At 40.2% G+C, this 27,052-nt stretch overlaps 1 long non-coding RNA gene across 1 annotated transcript in view; it reads right to left on the reverse strand.

Annotated features, from left to right (window-relative positions):
• Positions 1–854: 854 nt before the first annotated feature.
• The window catches only part of LOC114011176 (uncharacterized), a 30,478-nt gene continuing 4,280 nt past the window's right edge, over positions 855–27,052 (reverse strand). Inside the window, exon 2 of the long non-coding RNA XR_008749847.1 lies at positions 855–8,893. This is a non-coding gene — a long non-coding RNA (uncharacterized LOC114011176). The remainder of the gene's footprint in view (positions 8,894–27,052) is intronic.

The following is a 27,052-nucleotide window of genomic DNA, read 5'->3' on the forward strand; positions in this document are numbered from 1 at the left end:
GGCGTTTGAATCTCGTGAAGTGCCACCAGGTGGCACTGACTGCCAGGGCCCGGCCCCGGCTCGGCCACTGCCGCAGCTGCGCGGGGGGCGCCGGTGGCGCATCCCCCTGCCCTGCCCGGCTGGCGGCTCCAGCAGCGCTCGGCCTCCCAGGCCTGGGCTGGGCTGGGCTGGCGGCTGTGGCTACGGAATGCTACGGCGCTGTGACAGTGATGTGGAGCTCTGGGATTTAGACAGGTTTAATTTTCTTGTGTTAGATGTGACAGCTGTCTTGGTTTTTTTTTTAAGGCCCAAGCTAAGCAAACAGCATACGAAGACCAGACTGCAGTGAGACCACCAAGAGCTGACATTTGTTACTCGCCACTAAGTTGGGTGAGCCCTTAACGAAAGGTAGAAACCAGCAGCTGTGGGGCTCGTGACAGCAAGTGCCTGCTCTGCTGAAGCATTTACAGCAGCAGTACTCACCGCTGTTGGCGTGCAGCTCATCGCTGGGGTTGCTTCCTTCTGGAGCCGCTTCCTTCTGGAGCCTTCCAGCCACCACGCTGGTGAGTCCAACACGGCTGCTCACTTTGCACTTTCCTAAGCGCCTCCTGCACTTTAGCATTAGCCACTCATCTCTAAACTCTCCAGGCACTCCCAGTTGGTTCACACTGTCTCTTGTCATTTTGCTATAATAATTAGATATTGTTCCTTACTTTTGACCAAACTGCACCTTCCAGGCTGGCTGCGGCATCCCGACTGGTGTTCCAGCGGCTCACCTGATGGATGAGCTGCAGTAACTGCTTTTTGAATCCCTTTGTTGTGACACTGGTTTTCAGTTTCACCCATGTAAAATAAATAGCCTAACAAACATAGGGTATTATTCCATTCCTTTATTAAGTAATTTATTACGCTGCAAGTTCTTTGACTGCACCAGAAAAGTTTCTGGATAAAACCGACTTACTGTTATCGTGGTTTAATGCACCACTCTTACTGGATTGCTTTTCAGTAAATCCATACATTATAGAACCTACCCAACACTAAAACAATAATCTTCTCATTTAACAAACTTCTAGTAACACCAAATTTTTATTTTACCTGAAAAATGAGTTTGTTCCAGTTACCAAAAGGGAAAAAAATTTCTTTTGAATCCCCTTCTCATCTAGATATTAAAAAAAAAAAAAAAAAATTGGTCACATGCTGAAATACTACAAATACTGGATTTCTTTAAAAATAGGATGAATCCCACACTTTTCCTGGGTTTGAATCAAAGTCTTAGTCAAGAGAAAAATATAAATACAGACAGTACAAACATAGGACAGATGTTTATATTTACACATATGCCATTCAGCTGTTAAAATGATTCAGACACCAACATATCAAAGGCATATTACTGACATATGGTGTCTGACATGCTTCCACAAATGAATACATACGTTGGGTTTGATGACAACCACACAAATTATATCTTTCCACACGTACAATTTATCAGGGGAACAGTCAGATTTGTGCCTGTTCAGGAACATGTATTTTGGACTTCTGGGGGACATACCGTGTTGTAAGCATACAGTATGTCCAATCAGGAGAATGTGTGTCAAATCATTCGCTCGCTCTTGTTTCCATTCAGGCCCACAGTAGACTTTAAAAGCATGTGAGACCCAGCAAGTAGCTCTGCTGAGAAATGGCATCCAGTTCCAGGGAGCACCTTCTATCCTCCTTCTGGGATAGCGACCCTGACCAAAAAGAAGGGTCAGGAAAAAATACCCTCTAAAACAGCCAGACCACGCGTAGTGGCAAATTTCAGCCGGCCACATCAGGTTGGTTTTTTTCCCCTCTGCAGTGAAGATCTGCCCTGGTTCCTGCAGTCCTTCAGCATCAGTAAGTGTACAAAGCCCAAGCAGTCTCCCACCAGTTGTCACAGTGCAGTTCTTAAGTTGCTGCATTTGCTAGAACCATTCCATACTCTGTTACACCTCTCAGAAAGGGACCCCAGGAACAGTAGAGCGCAGCTACTGCTGCTGCAGAGCCACTCTCCCAGCACCAGGCCAGCAGAGTAAATGAGACACAGCAGGCTACTCCCAGCGCTAGTCTCAAAACTGACGGCTTGATCTCCTTGGCATATGGTTGGCAGTTCCAGCACATGGGAGGCGACTATTCTGCCACAGGAGAACAGGCATTAAAGCTCATTAATATTATGGGGATTGGTCAGGCTAACATGGGGCTACATGCCAAGGCACTCAAGTCCTGTCTAGACTTAAGCATGTTTCGGCAGAAAAAGCATCATTTCAGGTGGTGGGAGAGCTCTGTCGGCCAAAATTTAAGGTACCAACTTGGAGGCTCTTGAGGTGCTCCCAGGGACAGACACAGGGTTAAGATTTCAGCTTTAGAATTCAATGCCTAAATTTTGCCCACATCCCTTTCTAAAAAGTTGTTCAGCTCAGAGCCTGGGAAAGCAAGAATAAAATAAGCAAAGGCCATACGGAAGTTTACACAGATACCAGCTAAGGAAGGTCAGGCTGCTGAGAGACACTTTACTGCATCTGCATATGTAAGTAAACAAGGAGAAAAAACCCCAACAATCGCTTTAAGCTAAATTAGCCCTATTGTCCTTGCCTTCCTCAAAACAGCTCCAACCCTGAATTCAAGTTCATGGTCACTACCTAATTCATGTGTCCTGAATAAATATTTTTCTATATTAAATAACTAACACATTTCTGCATCAGAATATCCTTAAGTCTAGCAGTTAATTCATAATTTTAAACCAACACCATTCAGCTGAGGAGGGTTTCCCACAAATGCACTAAAGAGAAATTCTAAAATATTGTTCCTTCTCTGCTTACATTTAGAGCCTAACGGGGTGCGATCGCTGGTCCCACTGATGCCCGGACAAGGCTTTCAGCTCCTAGCTGGCTCGCATCCTGCCACTGCAGAGCGCAGAGCGCAAGCTGTCCGCCCTCCCCGGGGACAAGAGTACATCTGTTCCTCAGCCCAAAGTGCTGCAAGCAGGCAGTGCGAACCGGCGTTCAGCATAAAGATGCCAATTGAGCTGGGCTAGCCTTAAGTTGCAGGTTTGATTGCAAGAGGTCTTCCTTGATGTCTTCTGTACTTCTAGTCCCAAGCCTTCTGCCCTTAAATAAAAATACTGTTAGTGTTCATAGAATTTCCACAGTTTATTTTATCAGTCTCTCCTGTGTGCTCTCTCTAGTATAGAAAAGGAAAGAAAAAAAGCCATATATTGTCTTTTAGTCACTAGTTGGTCCTCCTTTAAGGACCTTGTAAGACATTTTTTGTGTATTGTTTCCCTGCATATGTGGGCAGCTTTACTACTTCATCCCCCTCAGGACCACTTAACAACATCAGCAAAGCAATTAAGTGTAGTTTTCAGGAAAATGCCAGAGGCATTACACTGTCTGGATGGGAGTCTCAACCCAATTATTTTCAGCTAGTTGTGAACTGTGGAAAGTGGACTTTACTTCATTATAACTTCAGTTCCCACTGATTAAAAGTCTAGTGTGTTACAGACGGTAAGGAAAAATGAAACAATTAAACTTTCCATCAATAAAATTGCTGCATATTCTTCAACATAGGGGTTTACTTCTCTCCAGAGAAGTGATTAAAATGAACTGATTGAACTATAATTTGATTGACTGAAGAGCCGCAATCCATTGCACTAAAGCTTAAATTCCATCTTATTGCTCTATTTAACTCTGAATATAAAAAATTACTGGCGGCCTTGCAAAACCCTTATGCAGTCATCCAGCTGAAATTCCTTGCTGCTCACAGGCTGCGGTAGGTTCTGTTCTCTCGCTGCTGTCTGTGCATGATTCACAATGGAGTGATGCTGAAAAAGACACAATGACACCTAAGGAGCTACATTAATGCAGCTTTAAAAAAAATTAGAAGAGGCCTGTTATATTATCAGGTGTTTTGTACCCATTACATAATCATTTGGGGATTCTAAACTCGACCACGGATAAAAGTTAACCCAAGAGACTGGAGAGAAAAATTGTCGGGTTATATACAGTTGTTGCAGCAAAAAATAACATAGTCTCCTGATGAAAAATGCAGCCGTGATGCACCTTCCTGCTGCAGAGCTGTCTTCAGCAAGGTGTGAGGTTACCAGCTCACAGGTTCATACGCATGCATATGTATGACTCTTCCCTTCTAGGAGCTACTACAGGCACATCTAGTCTGGTCTTGAGTGTAAGTTGTTCTGGCTATGAACCAGGATACCTGGATCCCAGTCCAAAGACTGTTTCTTTGGGCTTGGGGTATGTTTTTAAGGTTTGCTTACTCTACGAGGCCTTCATCTCCGCAGACAAAGAAGCGTTCTGCCGGAGTCAAGGACTGCTATTGCACAGTGAAGTCTAACAAAAAGCAGGTAAGAAGCCATGAGCTGTTTGCTTCTGTCAACAAGCTACTACAATATTTTAATACAGAAAACACCTAGAATATCATTCCCCCTCTGAAAATTTAACTGAAATGCCATTTGCTATTACGAGGTTGCCCCTCTGTTGTATGACAGCTGCTTTCTCTATTCCCACCTTGTATTTTGAAATAAAACACAGTATTTGACTTACAGCTGCACCGCAGTAACATCGAGTTAAAATATATTGTAGTGTTAAGTTGCAGCGAGAACACATTATTATATTGGTAATTAAATGAATCTGACTGGGTAAAATGTGCAGATAAAGATGGGCAACAGCTGGGTTAGACACTTAGTGCACTTCCTCTAACAGGCAGCTCGAACTCCAAATGAAGTCAATAGATGCTTTTCCATTACCATCCCCGAGCACCAGGGCATGTACTCCTTGAGCTGTAATATTTACTGCTGAGCTCAGTTTGCTGTTAAGCTGTGCACTTCTGGCTGTGACTGATCTATGAGGCTGGCTTCATAGCTCATCAGGCCATATATGTGATTTGTATCAGCTCCAACTCTTGGACATTGCCAATCCTAGTTTTACAGGGATTCCTGACCACAGTCAAGGGTTACTAATTCCCTGTGTTCTTTGGTCTTATTGTTTTAATCACAGGGCATACCACAACCCTTCTCATTTGTTAGCCAAAAGCTACCAAGGCTGTACTGGAGTCACTGAGGCGATATCAATCTGACAAAATGCTGCCTCCGTCTAATTTAGAAGGAACACCTTTCGCAAATTTTATTTGGCACTTCATGATCATCTTGCATTATAGGCCTTTTCGTTGTTTCCTCTTTCATTTTGATTACCAATTACTACAAATGTTACCCTCTACTCCCACCTCGCTAGATGTAACTCTGAATAAAGATGTGCAGCAACAGCAGTAGCAGTTTAAAGGGAGACAAGGGCAAATGCAGAAGCACCGATTTTTAGGTGTGTCTGGAGGCTGCAGGATGTTTGCCGCGTTCCCTCAGCCGAGCTTTATGTACACACACCAGAGGGATGGATGTCGGGCCCCAAACAGCTTAAATGCCTACTTAATGCCTATTTAATCTTGCAGTTCTTACACAGGCAGATAAACTGCAATTACAACAGCACCTCTGTCTGCATAAAAGCTGCAGAACGTGGTGCTGTGTTTGAAGTAATTTATTTCTTATTTTCTTGCAGGACAAGAAAACAGCCCCAAGCGTGGAACTAGCCTCAAGACTTCTCTAATTCCTAAATGAGAAAGTGGAAGGGATCTTACAAACCATTTATTCATCTCTCACAGCGCTCCTACATCCATGGCGGCAAGCAGAGCCTGGGAAGGGTTTTTTGTCGTGCTGACATCGAGCCACAAGAAATGTGGGGACCGTGCAAACAACATCAAGAGCAGGGCAGGACCTTCTTCCAAGACCAGCCTGTGCAGGCAAGTGGAGGAGGGACAAGCACCTGGTGACCAAAGCAATTGCTTAACGCGGCTCCCCAGAAAAGCGACAGTGACTGTAGGTACAGGAACTTGCCAACAGTGCCACCAGATCACGCTGGCACATCAGGGAAAAAGTGGCAAATGATTCAAGCTGGATTTGTTTTCCATATCTATGGGTCTCCTGGCAGATGCACAGGAACAACCGTTCACAAAAAGAACATTATTCCGCTATGGATGCTGCAAAATCACACAAATAACCTCTCTGTCCTTACCCTGCTAGGGCGAGGCATCAGAATTTTCTGGTTTTCAACATTCAAGCTGTTAATATAATGATTAATTATATTAACATATATTTGTTATATATATGTTATAACGATTTTATATATATATAAAAAAGATAATAAATCATGCAAGATTATTTAAAAACCTCCAATTACAAAAGCATATAAAAATGTATTAGCCAGCAGATTTCTGTTTGACATATACAGCACTTTAATTACAGAGATACTGTAATTCTCAATTTTTAAGGAAATGTGATTACTTAATTTCATTAGGTTATAGCTTGACTATTCAAGAAAACATTATTTAAAAGGCACAGTGTTACCTATTTATTCCAGACTGTTAAAACCCCAGCAAAACATAAGCAAACACTTGAATACTCTCTTCCTAGCAACCAAGGTCTTTCATCAGAAAAGCAGCATATTTGTCTTTTTTCTGTACCTTGTATTATGCCAAAATTCTAGTTTGCAACCCTTCAGGCCATTCAATAACCATCAAATTCCTGGAACAGAATTTTAGGTGAAAGTCTAAGCCGGTGACTAAGCCACCCCTTTGTTAATTTTCTAAAAAAATTTAATTGAGCTTTTTATCAAAACCACCATGAGTAGCAAGAGTGCCCTCAGCTTTAACGTTACAGAAGTGACATCAAGCTACCCAAAATGAATTTGGGACAAAATTCCGTATTGGGTACAACCGAATCCCTATCTGAATTCCTCCGTCACCGCTACTTACATGTAACACTAGAGCCATAGGGCCAGATTTTCAGAATTCTGTGTATCTCTTACTTCCACTGACAGAAATACCAGGAAATTAGTTTTAGGCACTAAGCTTCTTTACATTCACTAACCTGCGACATCACTTAACTCTTCAAATTACCAGCAGCATTTTACAAAGTGCTGAGTTTTTGCAGTTCCCGCTGCAGCGAGTGCAAAAGACAGACACAGAGTATTCCCTTGCGATTTAGCTCTGTCTTTGAAGGCTGGGATAGCGGTGACGTTTTTACTGAAGAAATGGGGGTTTTGGATTTCTTAAGACTTTTGCAGGATGCTGGGCATCCAAAAAACCAAAGCACCAACCAATACTTACACTAACAGAATCCTCTCCTTCTATACATCCCTTCTTTTCTTATATAACAGTAGGTTCTCTATTCTGTCTTTTCTTAACTCTTCAAGAAAAATATGTCTTCCATGGAAAAGATGAGAGCTAAGTGAGAGGATGTGTCCTTCTTGACACTTACAGTGTGGTCGAAGAGCCAGCTCCCCCCAGCTTTTCCCAAAAGAGTTCGCAGACAACTGTCCAGAAAAGTACATGGTCTCCCCAAGAGTTCTGCTAACAGCAGGATATACTGCAGCACTCTGGACTGCTGCTGCTGTGTCACTTCAGTGCCACCGAGGTCAGCTGAGTGTATTAAATTAACACTGTTCCCATGCAAAGCAAAATGCCTGTGAACAGAATGGCATGGCATAATAATGGGGTAGGACGAGTAGAGACATGGCAAAATATTAAATGGTTGGAAGGAGTGGGGAGCACTGACATGACTGACTTACGTGACTTAGTGCCAAATATACATTATCACACAGATCTCCCAGCAAATTATGTGTCTGTTCACCACCACTTAACATTTTCATAGCTTATTTCAGTATTCTTGCATTCGTTTCACCCTTAATAATTTATTTATGAGTGTAGGATTATTAACAATCTGAAGCTTCATTACAACCTATCCTGGGGGAATCTCACCTGCCTCATCCCACTAAATTATTATTCCCAAATATCTAATTTACATTTAATAAGACATCAATTGAACATCAATAAAATAATAATGAATTAATAAACTATAGCTTCCCAGAAATACCAGTAGCCTAAATATGTAAGCAAATGCAGTGCACAGTGTGCAGGTCAGTTTTCAAATCTCTCTGAGAATATTTGTCAGAATCATTTAGTATTTAGAATATGATAATAATCCATAATCATATTTAATTGTCATGGTCTCCAACTAATTCTTGTGGTAACTGTGAAGCACACCAGCCCATGAACCTGTAAGGCAGAGCTGGGAAGTCACCAAGTGTTCTGTTTAAGTAAGAAGGCCACCTCAAAACACTGTAAATGCCTGAGGGGCTCCATGGTTCCACGAAATGAAGTGGCAAAAGAATTTTAGTTTGGGTAAATGCTTTGGGGGTTTTTTTTGGTTGGTGGTTTGTTTTTTTTTTTACTTGATCTCTTAAATTGAAACACTTTATTTTTCTATACATAAAGTTAAAATACGCCTCTCTAACTGATGAACTTCAGCCTAAGAACATTGAAACAGCATAGTTCAACATTGCTGGCAGGGTGTTCTGTTTTACCAAAGTATCAACCCAAAGGACAAGCTTTAGAAAACATTTGTATCCAGACAGTGGCATCATTTCACTCTGGCGAATTTCAGTCAAGGCCCTAATCACCCTACAGCTCCACAGCACTGCTCATCACTAACGGCGAACCGCTTCCATGTGTATTTCCTAGGCTCGTACAAAGCTCGCACAAGATTTAATGGAGGAAGGGGAACCAGAAGGGTCAAAACATTCATTCTGGATTTTTTCATTTCACCAAGTTCTTACCATGTACTTTCATTTATGGTTCAATTTTTACCAGGGCTTGAAAAAGAGCCTTAGATAGAAAAGATGACTGTGTTGTCAGTAGCACAATTCTCTGTCACAGTCCACTAAGAATCACTTACCCCCATTCTTCAAAATGATCCCCCTGAAGTCAGCAGAACTGCCTCAGCCCCTCGCTTCAGTAGGATTTACATCAGAGCTTTAAATGCCCATCTGTGGAACTGAAGCCAAAAAACATTATTATCCTTCTATGAGAGTCTGGTATTTTTTAATATTCACTGACTTTTTCTATTCATCCACAACACATCTGTCTTTTTAACTGCTCGTGTCCAGTTTGAATATCTGTGTTTACACAAGCAAGGACTATACCCTGAAGGACTCATCAAAGTCCATAATCAAAGCCATCCCCGATGTTCGTCCTGAACAGATGCAAACAGAGTCCTTTCTGGGGCACTCTCACAGGGAGATGATGACTAGTTTAGCACAGACTGCACTTGCCCACACCTCTGAGGGGTGGTTTTCATTTTAGGGCAACCCACTTACCACATTTTCCATTTCCCTTCATTTAACCACACTCAAGTTCTGAAATCAAAATACCACTCGCCTCTCTTTTAAAAAAACATTCCACTACGGGCTAGCTTCACTGCCCTCATTCAATGAAACTACTTGCTGACTTGAATAGGTATTTTTCTTGAGTGAGAAAGAATAAAGTCTTCAGTTTCTGGGCCGCCTTTGCAATGGAACCTGTGAAAACCAAAACAAATAATGTACACCAATTCACCTTGGCCAAGTGCAAAAATTGTCCTCCAGAGTGACAGCTATCAGTTTGTCTCCAGTGAGAGCTGTATAACTTCTTCTGTAAACATGACAATGAATAATGATCAGTCTCTTACTCCTCCCTTACTCTCCTGTGTGACAGACCCTTAATCATGGCCATTAGATTATTAATTGCTTCAGAGATTTCTGCACTGCTGAAGCTGCATTCTCCTCTGGACATCAAAGACAGTATTAAAGCCCTGCTTAGGAAAGCTCCTCAGAAACATCTGCTGATGTTCGTCCCAGCTAAGGAATGCTCTGTTCTAGGCAGAAAGCACATAGCTTCGGCTCACTGCCTCCTAACTCCTGGATGATAAGGTATCCTGCAAAAACTGAAAAGGGAAATATTTACCCCTGAAAACACAAGAGAGAGAAGTACACCTCTCATTACACTCTAAAAAACTATTCAGCTTTCTGCTACCTTAGCCACACCTCTACATCCTGCAAAGTTCACCCATCCTTAATAAGTTCCTGACCACTGAGGCTTGCGATGCAACAATAAAGTATTACAAATCATGACTTTTTAACAGAAAACTGAACGAGAAACCCACCCACTAAGGCACTGCACCACCAGCAACTACTACTGCACCACAAGCAGCGCTGTAACATTTTAATTTTGTATGTCTTGCACTTATGAGCATCCTCCAAGGATTAACCTAACGCTACATGCTTCTGCAGCCAAGAAGGGTGCCAATACAGGTGCCCCAAGGAGGGAACAACAGGGCAGAATCAAGATTCAGGTTTCCACCAAGCAATGAATGATTCATAAACTCTTTGTACACAGGCAATATGAATCAATTCTTACATTGTAATTACTAGAAAATTAATGTAACTGCCTCTCAAGAGAATTCCTGGAGAACACTGTTACTTTCTGCAGGTACACAGATGCAAGCTAAAGCTATGTATACATAACAGGTGGTGATCTGTATTATGATAATGTATTTGGTTTAGCCTTGCTTTGGAATATGTAGCAACTTATTAATGGCCAACGTCTTACAACACTGTGGAAAGTAATGCCTGGCAATTTACCAACTCCTAATAAAACTCTGTGCTTCTAAGTATTACTGTTGATGCTGCTCTTGATTTTGATTCAGCTGACTTTTACCTAGGCTCAGCACTGCAGCTCATCCATGTTTCCCCAGCTCCCTCAGAATTTAGAAATACAAATTCCTACTGAACAAGAACTGCAAATGCAGCACTGCCCTTGTCTGCCCCGAGTCTGCCCATGAGACTAACTTTGGTTCAAAACACTAGAAAGGCACATGTGTGTCCCAAAAGCAGAGGTTCCAAGATGAACATTGCATTATCCGTAAGCAAGTTATACCATCCTAAAAGCATACTGTCAAGGTGTACTACCACACTCAATTAAGTCTGTATATGCCACGCAAGGAAAGAATTTTCAGATGAACAACATCTGTGAAGGTAAGTTTCTTCAGAACTTCAGAGCCACATGGTGACAACGCAAAAATATGTAGATTTAAAACATCTCTCTGCCAAAACTTAAGCCTGTTCCATACCTGTAATCACTACTTTAGGTGATTCTAAAGCATGACTGCATTTCAAGCAGAGTTTAATTACATCATACATCTCAATCGTCAAGAGCTGTTGTAAGCAATTACAATATACAAAGACCTGATTCTCAGTCACATCCTCAGACAACAGTAACATGTTGTGAACACTTCCTTTCCCAACTGTCTCTTACCAGACACGTCAGCCACTCCATGAGCCATGTTCCTCAGCTGTGGGAGCTTAACAGCTTTCCACTGATTTAGTCAACGGTAGGGATTGCTAAAGATCAGGTCTCATGATTCGGAGTTCACAAAAGTGCTCTGAAAAAGGACATTTAAACTATTTATGATTCTTGTTGCAGTTTAAATCCTGTATAATATTTTTCATGAAGCCTTATGACTCCAAAGATCAACAGTCTAAATGAACCCTCTGATTCGCCACAAAAATTGATCTTTTGCTGTCCAATTCCATTCTTAATGAAAGAGACAATTCAGAAACCTACAGGAACATGCTTTATTGATTCATTCACAAGTCACTAAAGCCTGCTGCCTATGTTCATTCCAATAAGACTAACCACATAGTGCTTCTCATGTACCGAACTGCAGGAAAAGACAATGATCCCACATCTGTTCTGCTGGAAGTCCAGTGAGACTAAACATACCCAATAAATGTAAACACAGTACCCACTAAGTTAATGATAAATGTGTGTAGGAGACAGAAGGACTTATGTTTCCTCTTTATTATCCTTTCAGTTGAGGAACTGCCTTCTCTGTCATTTATTTACCCAGGACAGTTGAGCCCAGATGCATACCTGTTTTTTTCATGGAGTTACTTGTTTTACTTGTTTTTCTCAATTTTGCAGACGGATTAAATAAACCAGGAGGAGGCCAACCTACATGTGTGAGGTCACACCATGAACTGTAATCTACACTGCAGCAAACACCCAAATCCATTCAGGTTCAAGACCTAATTTGGCATAAACCTGGTGTGTAGCTGTACCGCACTGTATATTTTATAAACATATCTTTCAATAATCTCCTGTGCTTCTTATGAAAGCAATAACAAGCAGTAAGAACAGCAGAGCCTATACTGGGCAAGCTTTCCTATTAAATTCCACTAATGCATCTCAGCTGTGACCTGTAGTAATTTGGGTAACCTAATAAGGCTGAATGCCCTGTAAGAATCTGGGATAATATACTGTTGACCTGCAAGATATAAGGAAGTCCAAGAGCGCGACTAGATAGCAAGTATCACCTAGCAGTCAGAAAAAAAAGTGAACTTAAAAAACACAGGTAAGAAAATACAGGAAGAGAAAACACATCATCAAGAATAAGAAAATCTGCTTTACAGGTACTTTAAAGTACCACAATTTCAATATTCATTTCCAACTCAAAACATTACATCTGCTTGTCCTGCTTAAAGGAATATGCTACACTCAGATTTAGTATCAGGCTTTACGGTAACTACAGTTACTACAATTATTCCAATACAACTACCATGAAGTATGGCATTTTTTCAGATTCACCCAGGTTTTGCCAGAGACCCAGTCTTCTGCCTTCTACCTTACGACACAATAGGTTTCAGAAAGCCCACTTCTCTTTCTAATACTCTTCTTCCTTTACATATGCTTTTGATAAGTGTGCACAGACCCAGTCAAACATAACACTCTACCACAAAACTCATCTGTTCACCTGTATTATGATTTCAACCCCTTAGTGGCTTTAGTACAGTTCTATGTAGACAATGGCCTCAGAAAGCAGCTTCTGCTCTCACGTAGCTGTTACTTGGATAACTGAGGTAGCAAAAGCAATTTATTAGCATACAGAGGAATTAAAAGGTTTTTTCAATGCTCTTTTAATATTTCCCCTAATTCTAAAATCAGCCCAAACCCCAGCATAAAAATCACTTTTCTTCAGAATTGTCTCTCAGCAGGGTGGCACGCACTGCCAAGTTATCGCTTTGTGCCATACCATAATGTTCAAAGCCATCAGTATTCAGTGTGCTAAGAAGTGACACTGAATCCCACAATCAGAAATAAAAATGAAAGTTTCAAAAAGATTTCAGAATTTAGATGAATATAAATAGCTGCTTTGAAGATGGAAAGCATTTTACAGATTTACATTTTAGTCTGTTTTGAATGGATAAACAGACAAAAATATGTTTTGTAAAGAACAGTAACATTTCCAGTTTAACACTTCTCAACGTTAAGATTGTAAGAAATACTAGGAGGCACAGAAAGAATTATTTATATTCACTGTACAGAAAGCTTATGTTTCACTTCTGCTTATTACTTGAGCTCCTGAAAAACTACCCATGTAAGCCATAAGCTTTCTGCAAATGTACATTCCCACAATCATCTTTCCCACCCAACCACAAAGATCCAAAAAAGTCAGGGCACTATCATTATTTAGTCAAGAGATTCAGAAGGTTTATCAAAGGTTTTCTTTTCTTCTGAAAGACACAACTAACGTTGCCAAAGCATTTGTACACACTGAGACTTAAAAATGTTGAGAAAAGGGGCTCTGAAAGGAAAATTAATTGGAAACATTCAGTCTCTAGCACTGCTTCCCGTCACTTAACTCATAATGACTGAAGTGGTTTTATAGTTTTCTGTGTTCTCCCTTAGCGCTGTGTAATTTGATTTCCAAATCCCCCGAGAGCTCTGTGACAAACCTCCGGGGTGTTTCCAGGATGTAAAGGTCAGAGCTGAAGAAGATGGGGATGGGGTGTGCAGAAGACAAGTCTCAGAATCTCTTGCTTCAAGTCTGTCACTGACACAGAAACCAGGGACAGTAAAGCACAATGGGTAGTCTCTTAAAGGAAGATCAACCCTGGTGGGAACTTCCTAAGGACAAATCAGCCCTGGTGGGAACCTCGAAGATCCTAGAGTAACTGCCAGCAGAATCCAAGTGACATTCCTTAGATCAAAGGAAGACGACGGCTTACCCAGAGATCTTCTACACAGAAATCAAATAGGCTTCCCAATTTCTTGAATTTCTTGAACAATCTTACACTGGGAAGCCCAATGTGGCTTGCACGCTTGGCTCACGTGGAACACAGGAAATCCTCCTGTGCTATATTCCTGGACTCCTTCCCACCCCATCCTCCAAAGACATCTTCCCTCAGCCAGCTCCTTCACTGACCTCACAACAGCCTCCACATTCCTGACAAGAGGTAGCTCTTTCGGTCTAGACATTTCCATGACCTTCCCTACGCTGGCTGGCTCCGTTACTGTTAAAGAAGCGCAGGCGAATCTCTATCTTAGGGTTCCCTAACAACCTTATTTTCTTTTCTTTATTGGTTAATTAACATAATCACTTCTTAAGAACAACTGTAATACTAGTTAGTGGAACAGGTGTTGATAACTAGTAAAAAGTCTATAAAGAGAAAAATCAATATCCCACCAGATGTCTGTAGAGGATGTACCTTCCAATATCACCAATTCCCTCCTGGGGACCTGGAAGAATTCTCTGCTGCTTTTACCTTATTTGTTATTCTCTGTGTAATCAAGTTCTTCCATAGTATAAACATGATCACCATTATGCTAATCTCCACACTAGACATGCAAATATATAAACATTTGTGTGCCAAATTATTAAGGTTCTGTCTATAATGTTATGCCCCTATTTACTATCTATATTTTATGTCTTATGGATTTCTAAACATTTAAATTTATACCACTGCTGTCACATATCTGCAAGCAGAGACAGTTTTATGAGCACTAAAAAAGCTGCAACACACAGCCACTAAATACTAATGACATAAATGGTATCCACTAATGGTCTCTATTTTTATTACAATGCAAAACTTCAATATATTGCAATTACCATTGCTCTCAGACTGAACCATACATACTGTAACGCCAGCTTCCATCTCTATAGCATAAAATGGCATTATTTGTTGTATATAGTTCAGTTCTGTATTGCAAATGTTGACTGAATGCTCAAGTCAGCAGTTGTAGCTAAAATTCACTCTATTTACAGAGTCTTACTGTTAACTAATACCCTAAATTGTCAGATATGCCAATGCATTAGACATTTTTCAAAGCCTAAAGCACTAATAGCATGTAAGCATAGCACATGTCTTGTTGTACCTGTCAACAGCCCAGTAACTTTCCAAAGGTAAAGCATGTCAAAAAAGGAAATTATCTTCTTATGCTTCTGTGTTAAAAAAATTCTAGTGAGCGATTTTTCTACAATATTGCAATACAAAAGTGCATCCAGCAAAGCTTACTCTCTTGTAACTGGGTTTCTGTTTTACCTTTTTAATGTTAAATCTTAAAATCTTCATTCATAGTTAGAACTGTGTCTCTCTTTACTTCAGCTATCTAAGACAAAAAGCTTGCTCTCAGGACTTTGAGACAGTACAAAGCTCAATGTTGTCCATAAAACTGGATCCAAAAAATTGTATGGCAAAACCCCTCATACATGAATTGGTTGGCAGTGGGGTTAATTTAATTGCATCTATGCATTTCACTTGCAAGAAACTTACACCAAAAAAGGAGAGCCAAGTTCATCTCTCAGATTTTCTCATGCCAGTTTATCTCATACAAAACAAGCCCAGTTACATTCCCTTCCATTAACTTCAATGGAGAGTAACCCCCAGAAGGCTGGAAGTTTTGTTTGAAACGGGAGACATTTCTTCTATTTCCATGCAGCTGGGTAGTCATTTACACACGGAAAACACTGGAGACAAAGTAGGTGTCAGACTCGGTAGCATTTTACATGCATTTTCTGACACAAGGCAGACAACAGAAACGTGCACACAAAATATTTCCCTTCAAGGCCTGGCTAGTGAGAACAGCAAAAAACTAGAAGACCTTACTGTAATTATTACAGTCACTAAATACTGCTTGTCCTTAAAAAAAAAACAATGCAATTATCACCCTTAAATTTAAGCGTTGAAAATCACTCCACCTGAAAGCATTGTTTTCTTTAAATGTTCTCACTTAGCTTGCATAAATCTAAACACACATGACTGACTGCAGACTACACAAATGGGAATACTGATATGGTATTACTTATTTTTTCATCTTTCTTTCTCTGTCAATAATCTTGAACATGACAAGTGCTTTCTAATGTAATCTGAACCCACTTCAGTGTTCTAATATTTTGACTAAATAGGTTTTATCAAGGATCCCAGTTAACTGTCTCTGGTCAACAACTGTAACAATAAACTATTCCAACTGAAAATTAAATGGCAGTTTCGTTTCAGAATACACAATTTCTCAAAAGAGCAAATTTATTAGTTTAAATATTTGTAAGAAAATACAGCTTTTCTAAATGAGTTAAATATTCTAGCTTATTTTCTCAACCATAATTTAAAATAATAGCTTGTTTTTGCAATCCAAAATGTTGGGGTTTTTTAATTTTTAAACTTCCCTACACATCTTAAAACTTGAAACAAACCAGACTGACTGACTTCACTAACAGAAAAGTGAAATATTAGAGTACATGAAAAGCATTTAAGTTTTTAATGAATCCCCTGCTTTTCCTGAGGAAAATGTTGGGTAACTGTAACACATTTTGAGGAGCATTTTTGGATACTCTGAAACGCCATCTCTGACAACCTATATCGTTCACCAAAATCCTTTCTCCCCACTTAACAATCACATTGTACCAAAGGAGGAAATGAGCTATTTTAAGTAAGACCTTGGACAAAATCCAAAGCCCATCAACCTCAAAGAAAATGTTGACTTTTAAGTTTGTAAGTGCAATGCTTCCAATAGAAAACTAGCAATAGGTCACAGGTCTGCTAATGCAAAGCCAACAAGTGCCTGACCCATTTTGGGGGGTTGGGGTTTTTTTCCCCTCTCTTATCCCCCCTGACCTGGGGTTGACAAGCTTGCCAGTATAACCCACTACACAACAAAGCCCAGTGTCATTCCCCTAACAGACAGCACGTTGGTGAGGTCCCTAATTTAGGAAAGCAGCAGCCCTAGAAATGTAATGTCAAGGTGAAACAGTGAGACATCTGCAGAGGCCAAGTCAGATGGTCTCCACATGAGAGTGCTCCCAAGCTCCTAATCCAGATGTCTTAGATACCCAAGTTAGATGGTCTGAATCCAGACCAGGATCTAGACTATCCTCCCCTAGAAACCCCGAGTGCATCACTTTTGTGAATAAGGATTTCTATTTCAGCCTAAAAAGTGTATGTTCACTAAGGGCACTGAAAGAGAGCACGGGTAACAGCACAGCTGCCACCCAGAATCAGGATCACAAAGGCCTCCATGGATATTTTACGTACATTCACACAGCAGTACGTCCAGTGGGTTTCTGAACTCACAGGCTTCACTGCTGTCTCTGGACACCTTTCCCACCCTGTTGCTCAAGTCTCTTGTACAGTAAAAAGAGTAAGCTCTTGTGGAGCATATCCCTACATGGTTACACACAGCAAAACCACGTTCCTTCACCAAAACAATAAAAACTCCTTGGAAAAAACAACAGTCCTTCTGTACACTTCAACGGGTGGTCAAACAAGCCCTAAACTAAAAGCTTCTTGCCCCTGTTACCTGCTTGGAATATCTGGCTATAGACCATTTTGTTTTCACATGTAAAGACACTATTTTAAAAAGCACTCTAGAAGGGATGGGTGTCCATATCTGCATTCCCTCCAGAGGGAATGGGGTCGAATATATGCACCTAAGGCAATGTTTTTTTAAGGTGTATCTGCTTAATATAATGATACAATAAAACCGCTATAATATCTGGAAGGTTTAGGCTTTTGTCTTGTAACCAAGCAGATGAATAGCTTCAACCTTTGAAAGAAATTGCAGTATGAATGTCTATTTTATTCCAGAGTTGTGTCTGAGCAGACTATTAATAGAATACTGATAAATGCTACAATAGCTATTCTTTTTCCTCCCCTTCTGCTTTTATGCCATTGCCAATACCTATCCTTCCTCTGGTGCTGTCAGCTGATGCCTGTCTCATAACTCTCAGGGTAACAGCATTAGAAGAAAAAGAAATTAAGTTCAAACAAAACTGCTAGGTAGAATTCAACATTATGAGATTATAGACTGAATTGTTTTCTGAAGCAGGCACATATATGCACAGTTACACCACTAATGACCTACCAAGAACTTGTGTATTAAAATATAATTACTATAATATCATTTAAGAGAACATAAAAGATACTAAAGCTGATTATTTTTCTTTTTCTAGTAGCTCTGTGATTTTTAACAGCAAGTAGTAACTAACTGCACCTTCTCTACATGTTCCCTGAGGAATATATTTGTAGCACACATTGCACCATGATCACATAAAATCAACAGGCATTACAAAATCTTTGTAACATGTTCATGTGGCTACTAGAACATTTAACTAGGCCTTTGCAAATCTCACTATGTATTCCTGTGCGCACAGTCCCATTTGTAAATTCTCTTCTTTGTGTTTTCTCTTGCGTAATAAATCTTTCAAAAAGATAAGGAGCTGAAACTGTTGGTCCTGTGAGTAAAAATCAGTCCATGAGACTATGGAGAAGAACATGCAATATGAAGACTATGGAATAATTATGAAGAAATCCAAAAAGTTATTGCAAGCCATGCAAGTAAGAACAGAAGAGTACTTGATTATGATACCAACAGCTTTAAATTATCAGTATGGAATTGTTTAGGTGCCTTTGTGAAGCAAAGGAGTGAAGAAGTTGTTTAACATACAACAGAAATGTTACCCATGCTGTGATTTCTCTCTCACATTTTTTAAAACCACAGTCAGATACTTCGTTGCAACAAAGTACAAAAATGCAACTGCTATTGCCATCAGAACCAACTAGCTCCTTAACCGGCTGTTTCAAGGAAGCCAAAAAAAACAAGTGCCACAGAGAACAAATACATTTTTTTTCCCCGAAGCAATGTCTCCAGTGAGTTAAGAGAAACAGCCATGTCCCAGAGAAGCTTATAAGGCTGTAACTTGCGTTTCATTTGCTTTGAAAATTTGTATTTTCTACAGCTCCCAGAAAGTTAGGGTCAGAGCAAAAGTTACTCATGTAGAAGATACTTAACAGAAGCAAAAACCTTTTTTCTTATAAATACCCCCATAAATTTGGGGAAGATTAGAAACATCTAGGTGTTTGTCCGATCTTAACACAATCCAATCCAGCAACATTTCGTTCAAAAGGCTCTAGCATGTCCATGGTTAAAAGTAACAATATTTATCTTTTAAGATCACGGTGGTAAGTACTGCCGAAACATGCATGCATGCATCTTAGGAATAGCTTAACATTTGCTCATGCCTGGAAAGCTGCCTCGGTGAGGACAAACGATCTTATAAAAATGCTGTAATAAAACTAACAAGAAAACTTTGAATGTAGTATGTGTAAGGTGGGATAGACAAGGAAAAGAAGAAAGTATGTTGCAATTCTCAGTTTTCAGGAAAGCTGAGTCAGCTACGGCTCTGTTAGCCTGGACAACAACAGACCATCAGGGGAAACCCTGCATGCCTGCCCACCAAAAGAAACCTGACTAGTGGGAATTTCAGTGCACAAACAACAAAGGACTAGACCCTATAACTGTATTAAAACACTTTTATGGGACTGAAAAGAAATTTGCAATGCTAATGGCTGGAAGCCAGTGAATGCAAAAAGTGTAGGAAATCAGAAGGATGCAGTAGTCATGGTGAAGCAGATTATCAAAAGATGAAAGGAAATCTAAGTAGATCTGGGAAGGCAGGTAAAACTGACAAATGGTACATAAAACAGGAGCTGATGGAAAAGAGGGACTGGCAGTTAAGATGCAGAAGAAACAAAAAGAAGTTGGCACATTTATCAGGAGACTACATAAGGTGATTTGTAAATATATCTTGACATTTATAAAAGGCAAGGATTTCTCTTCAACTATTTTCTTTGTGTACTTATCCATAAGTTTAGAGACTGTCAGTTTTGGAGATTATATCACATGCATATTAGTCTTCCAACATGCTGAAACATTTTTTTTTTCACCTTTCTTGAATAACAATAGGTATTTTTATGTAATTTAGTCTGATTCACTGTAATTCCTAATCTTCGTTATCATATCAAATACCTTAAAGATACTGGGCATGCTTCCCATAGCACAACTATTTCAAAGAATGAACAAACTGAGAGTAAATAAACATGTGCTGCTAACTTTAATCATTAGCCAAGTCACCCAGAAACTGCATTTTAAACGCTTGGAAATTTGCAGTTTCTCTCACAGAAGTCAGAGCTCCAGCACTTTTCACATCCCATGGCTGCTCACATCAATATCCGCTCCAAGAAAAGTTGAAATGTTCAATTCTGCTAAGTCAGGCTGACAGATTTTGCAAGCCACAATGGAGAAAGCATTTGTGTCCTAAAGCTCAACTGTGCTGAAACCTGCTCTCCATCCCTTCCTCCCTGCATGCTCTGCAGAAGCATGGTTGCATTCCTATGTATGTAAGTGAGATGCAGAGATGGAAAATGGCTGGGAAATGGCTAGAAAATGCCACTAAGCAAGAATAATGCTTCCCCTCAAGCTTTCTCGCCAAAACTACCCCCCCTCCTATGGCCCTCCAACACCCCCTTCTCCTTCACAGTGGCTAAATCCAAGAGTCACACCCTTTCCAGAAGGAAGAGAGCTAGTAAGCGTTTGGGAATACTGGCTGTGGCAATTTATAATCTCATATGGTGTTTCACAGATGTCCCTGCCACCAGATTGTTCATGTGACCTCAGGAAAACCTCCAACAGATTCCCTTATCCTGTCTTACTCATATTCATGTTACAGAAATAGAATTTGAGTTTCTCCTCTTCCTATCCCCAGCTTTAAAACTACATGCAAAGAGAACAAGCCACCAGCGGACCAGAAAAACTCTGAACCGAGAGCCCACTGGCCAGCATCTGGTTACTTTTCATACTCAGTCTTTCCAATCTGTGTTCATAGCTAACAAAGAGTTTACCTGCCATAGCCAGCCTTCACCTGGTATCTTCTGCACCTCCTCCTTTCATACTGACCTTAAATCCCAACTATCTGAGATGTTTAAGTATGGGAATGAATTAAGAGTACATTTAAAGATGTCTGCAGAATGAATGTTAAGAGCTATGGATTTCTTCACATAGCTGTGCATAAACAGTAAGACGCTAAATTAAATGCAATAGTAAAGCAGAGCTGAACTTTCAGATGCATCCTCTCCACTTGCTGTGTCTCTCCGAGTAACAGAGGTACTGCTCAAAACCATAAAACCTAACTAGCTGGTATAAACTAACTTTACATAAGCAGTTATGACCTAAACAAAGTTTGAACAGTACATAGCCTCTGGGTACTCCTGCCCCAGTAAGAGGTTTCAGTTTAAATTTAGATTTTTATTGCCCTTGGAATGCTGAGATAAACTTTCAGTCCCACTGGTGCAACTCCAGGAAGAGACTATATTAAATTTTGCTGTTCGTGAAGGAGTGCACCTTCCTTCTATTCATTACCAGGCATGCAAGCCACGTAATAAAGCTGAGCTGTTTTTATTCTTACACAATGTGCATGTTATTATGGCTAGAAGAACTCTGCAAGAGCAGTTCCTATTAGCAGGTGGTATCACACAAGAGCTGAAAATTACATCAGGGGGTCTGGGGGGGTTGAAAACCAAGCCTGACACACAGGCCTGACCAGGGCCTGCCAGGGAATGGTCACAGATTCTGTTCTTTACTTCCCTAGCCTGGGATAGATATCTCCATTCCCTTGTTTCAGCAGAAGAAGATTTAGAAGTAACTCAAACACAAACGAACCAGCTTACTAAGATGGTATTCTGAAAACACAACAGTAAAATTAAACATCTGAGTTATGAAAAGCCAAACTAGGAATTTGCTTATTTGACAAGTCTTGAATAGCCTAATACTAGTAACATGCGTTAGTCTTAGGTGCCTAACATTTTTCTAGCATCAGAAAAAAGTAAGCATTGTTAGGCCCAAGTAGAAGTAACAGCTCTGACTCGGGAACAACCCAAGGTATTAATAAAATTATAAATCCATTGGTTTTGTCTAAGGTTTCTTCGTCACTTCCCAAACTGAGTCCATTCTGGAGTCAGAACAGTTTAGCTAACTGGGAACAGCAACCTTTCCCTTACAAGTCATAAGGAAAGATTCACCCACTTCACCACTTGCTTAGTCGTGTAACTGAAAAAAGCATTCCTCGTTTCAAATGTAATGATCCATAATGCTGCACAGGCCCTAGGCAGAACAGTTCAGGTAACAGCTGTATTATGTAACGAAGCAGATTCCTACACAAGAACCGATGCAAATCATCATCTGCCTTTATAAAATACACTCGCAAAGCAACTTACGTAGAGTCCAATAACCTGAAAACAGTCTTCAGGGCAAAATAATGGTAACCATGCCTATGACAGAGAAAATAAACGGTGTATCTCTTGATGCAACTTGTCATTATCTTATTGATGTTCTCTCATCAAAATCTCATTCAGTTCTGCTTTTATTTCAAGCAAAAGGTCGTAAGCCTTCAAGGCATTGTGCCCATGCCACAAGTTGTAGGCCTGAACGGGTGGCAGAAACAGTTCCACTTTGGGGAAAATGGATAGAGGTTATCCAGATCTTTACCCTGCTAATAGCAGCTGCAGCTGGTATGAAATGCAGTGTTAAGAGTAGAGCATTACTGATGTGGTTCTCCATTGCATTATTTGCTTTCCACTCTGGTATGAAAAGGAATCCCAATGCTTTTAATCATGTTCATCACGGGGGAAGAGAACCTGTGGTCTAACCTCTAACACAGTAAGCTTAAAGAAGAATCTGTCCTTTTGACTGATCGTTATTGAAATCTTTAATTTGGCAGGTGGTGGGGGTGGTGTTATTTAAAGACAGAGAGGAAGTTTGAAGAGAAAGCCGAGAGGTTGGGTTTTTTTATTTTTTAAAGTCTCAACACTAAAGTCAAATTGACAGCACTTCTCTGATCCCCTTCACCTAGAAGAAAGTTTGTGATTATTTTCTTTCCGCATACAACATAAACAAAAATTGCTTAACATTCCTTTCCTCCTCAGTTCCTAAACTATTCAGCTAGAACTGGCTTAGACAGGCTTCTCTTTTGCCAGTTTGACAAGCCTCCATCTTTTGGCTTCACTTTTAGATCCTTCCAAAGCTGTTTTTTTCTTCAAGAATAGCCTGCAATGTATGGTTCTGGCCCTGGCCCTTTCTCCTTTTCCACAGTATTTTGAAGTTTAATTTTATACCTTTTATAAGGCTTTTGATTTTATTATGTTTTTTGTAACCCCTACTGCCATCTTTTCTTTACGCTTTTATACATATTGATAACATTATGAATTAGATTACACTGTACAAAAATAAAGCTCACTTTATTTGAAACTCACTGCCATTTTCTTCCGGTTTTTGCACGGGGTTGAGACTCCCTATGAATTTATTTTAAAATCTCCTTTAATCCTCCTGCTGGACTGATTTTTTCCTTTCAGAAAAGGAGGACACTGTTCCAGCCAGAAGAAATGACATAGCATGAAGGAAAAGGGGGGAAAAAAAATCCTGAGTCATGAAAGAAAAGAAGAAATACAAGTGAAAAAGAATTGAGAGGATTAAACTCCACAAACTGGAAGGGACAGAAAAGTAGGACTGAGCTCTAATTGAAAGGAAATAGGGAAGTGACTCTAGGTTAAGAACTAGGTAGATCAAGGAGGGAGAACTTGACCAAAGGAGAGCTGAAGTAAAAGACACCTCTCACCTTTTAGCTCTATTCATTATCCACCCTCTGTCTTCTGCTCCCAGTGAGAGCTGGGAGCCCTTCTGACAAACTTGCTTTGGCCACAGTCAATGCTGAAGCTTGAAAGCAAAGCCTCTGGGACAGGAGCTGCTCTCAGAAGGTCCTGCAAGCACTGTAGTGATGGACCTGCATTGTCCTTCTAAGGGTGGGATGAATACCTGGGCTCCAAGGAACATAAGTTAAGTCAGCTCTTGTTCCCGCATCACTGAGAAAAGGGAAGATCCATATCTAAAGTTTGCAAGTTGATGTCTGATTGCAGTGGAAGCAAAAAAAACACTGCTAAGAGCTAAACACACTGCAGCTGTCTCTTGGTAATCAGCCATCAATAACTAACCACCACCCAGGATCACAGACCACAGCCTGCTTGCCTCACCTGTGTGCAGCCCGGCTGACTCCCTGCAGACCTTTCTGTCAATTAGAGAAGCAGTATTTTTTTTCCCAGTTCATTACCCTTCTTTCTACTTCTACACACCATTCTGGAAAACTCATGTTTACAGTAACTGAATGCACTCTGCACTCATCAGAAGGAGTGTTACAGTGTTAAATCAGAGCCCACAGTTATAAAATACACTGCTTAACCTACCACTCTTAGCCATTCTGTAGTGCAAGGTCACAGCACTTAAAACAGAGCAGTGCCAACTGAGAAAGTTGAAAAGGGCACTATTTTCTGCAATTATTCCCATGGAATGCACAAATGGATTAAAAAAAAAAAAATGATCTTTTAATACTTATCCTTCTGAATTGGATGTTAAAAAGTAAATCCCTTTGTGCATCATGGCTATACCTTAATGGTGAGTCCAGCAATAAAAAGCCTTCCTATGGATAATTGATATATTTTCTACTACTTGAAGAGGAAAAAAAAAAAAAAAAAAAGAAATATCCCAAGCTATGACAAGTTTGCGATATAAGTGATATATGATAGTAATTGATATCCTAACAATAGCACACTGTAAAGATAGACTGAAATTATTTTCTTTTCTATTTCTTCCCTATCTGCTCTTCCTCCTCTGTTTCTTTAGTGAGCCAGATTTGCCAGCAAGGCAATTTAATCTTCCAGGGATAAAGAAAGTCTTCCTTGTCTAAGAAACATAAACACTTCTACTGGTCAAGGACAGAAAGCCCAAGAGGAAGAATTATCTACTGACAGTGAGCTATGTTTTTTTTATCTCTAGGAACGGAAGCAGCAGTATTCTGGAAGAAATAACATTGATTTAGCTAGAATGTAAGGAAGACATCTTCTGCGTGATGTATGTTGCCTTCTGGACGAGGGTAGGACAATAGCTTGTATTCCCTGAACAAAATACCTCCTACTGTGTTTTCACTATCATTTAGTGAAAGGTATTTTATTCCCTTGTAACATTAAACTCTGAACCATGAGAAACTTCATGGTCAGTCATGAACCTGGATGGATGCTTATTTAAGGAGCTACCAATTGGGTAATTCTTTTGAGCTGTTACGCCATGCATAAATGGGGAGAGTTACTGTCCTATCCTGTACAGATAACAAAGTAAACCATGCCAGCCAAAGACAGGTACAATTTACCTCCTTGGTAAAACAGACACAGAAACCAAACCTCGCCTATTTGCCTAAGTTTCCAACGTAGATCAAACTTCTCTTCATCAGTTTTGTTACTGCCCTTCACAACATAGCAGTATGTCAACCAGGGTCGATAAAGTAATGTTTAATAAAATAACTTATTAGTCAAAGAAACAAACTTACTAACTTGGGCTTAAATGTAAACACAGAACAAGCCCCACATTTGTCTTGTCTTCACAAACACACATTTGCCATCTTGTCAAGATCCACCTTAAAAGTAGCCGACTCTTGCCTGTGATTCCTTCTAAAATGATGTTTAAAAGGCCACTTTTATCTGCTGATTTAAATACAAAACAACCCTCATACTTCTATTATCTAGCCTGAAGGCACGCACGGCTGGTAAGCTTATGCTTAAGTGCTTTAACTTTAAGAACATGAAGCACCTTGTTGCTTTCAACTGGGTGAACATATTTTTCACATCAAGCACATTCTTAAGTGTTTTGCAAAAATGTAGGTTTCTCAACAGAGTAACTATATATATGGGTATCTATCGCCATCATTTCCTGAGAAACCAATAAGAGATGTAGGGAGCCAATACTTCAGCCAGAATTAACATATTACTGGTTTCCAGCAGAGATCCTAATACCGTATACCAACAGGGTTCTTCTAAACAAGAAAAAAAATTAAGTTAGAAAAGGAAAAGCACAGCATGAACAACCTATAAAGGTAGTGCAGAAAACTGGAAAGGGCTACTAAAGGAAAGAATTATTTTAAGTTAATCTCAGAGACGACAGGAAGTAGATAAACAAAGAGGCAGGCACAAACCGAGTTAACACAGCCAAGAGGGTCGCCTCCTGGTTGGCAAGGCCGAAGTATTGGGATTTATGAGAAGAAAGATGGCTAAACCAATTAGAACTGAAAAGCTGCACAACTTACAGAGGAAACTCAGCAGATGAGCAACTGCATCAGAAGGAATGTACAAAAAATATCTCAAGATATAAAGGACTGTACTTCTACAGCACATTACCAATGTCACAGGCAAAAATGTAAATTGCTGTGGCAAAGGGTTTAAAACTCTCCTGCAAATGGTCATGTGCGGCCAGACCTTACCTTGCTTGCTCTGAAGTGCTTAGTGCTTCCCACCATGTAACAGTCTCTTTGCTTCAAGCTTGCAAAAATGCTTTCCTGCTGTACTGATGCAGAAAGAAGTGTCTTGCATTCCTCCTCTGGTCCCAAGAATAGACATAGGGTTAGCTGTAACCTGGCCACAGTGTAACAGGAGGGAAATTTCCACAAACTGCAAAGGTAAAGGGCTGAGTGAAAAGCAACAGAGTCAGACAGGAACTCACTCAGCTGCACTATGTACAACAGCCTTTGTGCAGGAGTGTTCATTAGACACTACTGTAGATACACTAAGAGAAACGCAGTGCGGTACGATATGCTGTCACCATCAAGGTAGGATGTGACAGATATATTCAGAAAATATAAAATACACTCACACAACTTCGAATTAAGTGAATATATATGAAACCAACCTGAATAAACACCCCTCCCTTCTTTGGAACATGCTGACATTAACAACATTAATGAGACCAGCTCCTAATTGCATCAATTTGGAAACAACACCCCAACATTGGATTTGCAACATCTTCCAGCTTTGCCCAAAACACATTACAAAACGGGCAACCATTAAAAACATGCTTAAACATTACACTAAAATCATCATTCTGCAGTTGATCTGTGGTCATACAGGACTCATTCATCCTCCCAGCTGCTGAAGTGTAACCAAAGGGACATGGCTGCATTACCACCTTTATTAGC

Source organism: Falco peregrinus, chromosome 14, assembly GCF_023634155.1.
Source record: "Falco peregrinus isolate bFalPer1 chromosome 14, bFalPer1.pri, whole genome shotgun sequence".
NCBI lineage: Eukaryota > Metazoa > Chordata > Aves > Falconiformes > Falconidae > Falco > Falco peregrinus.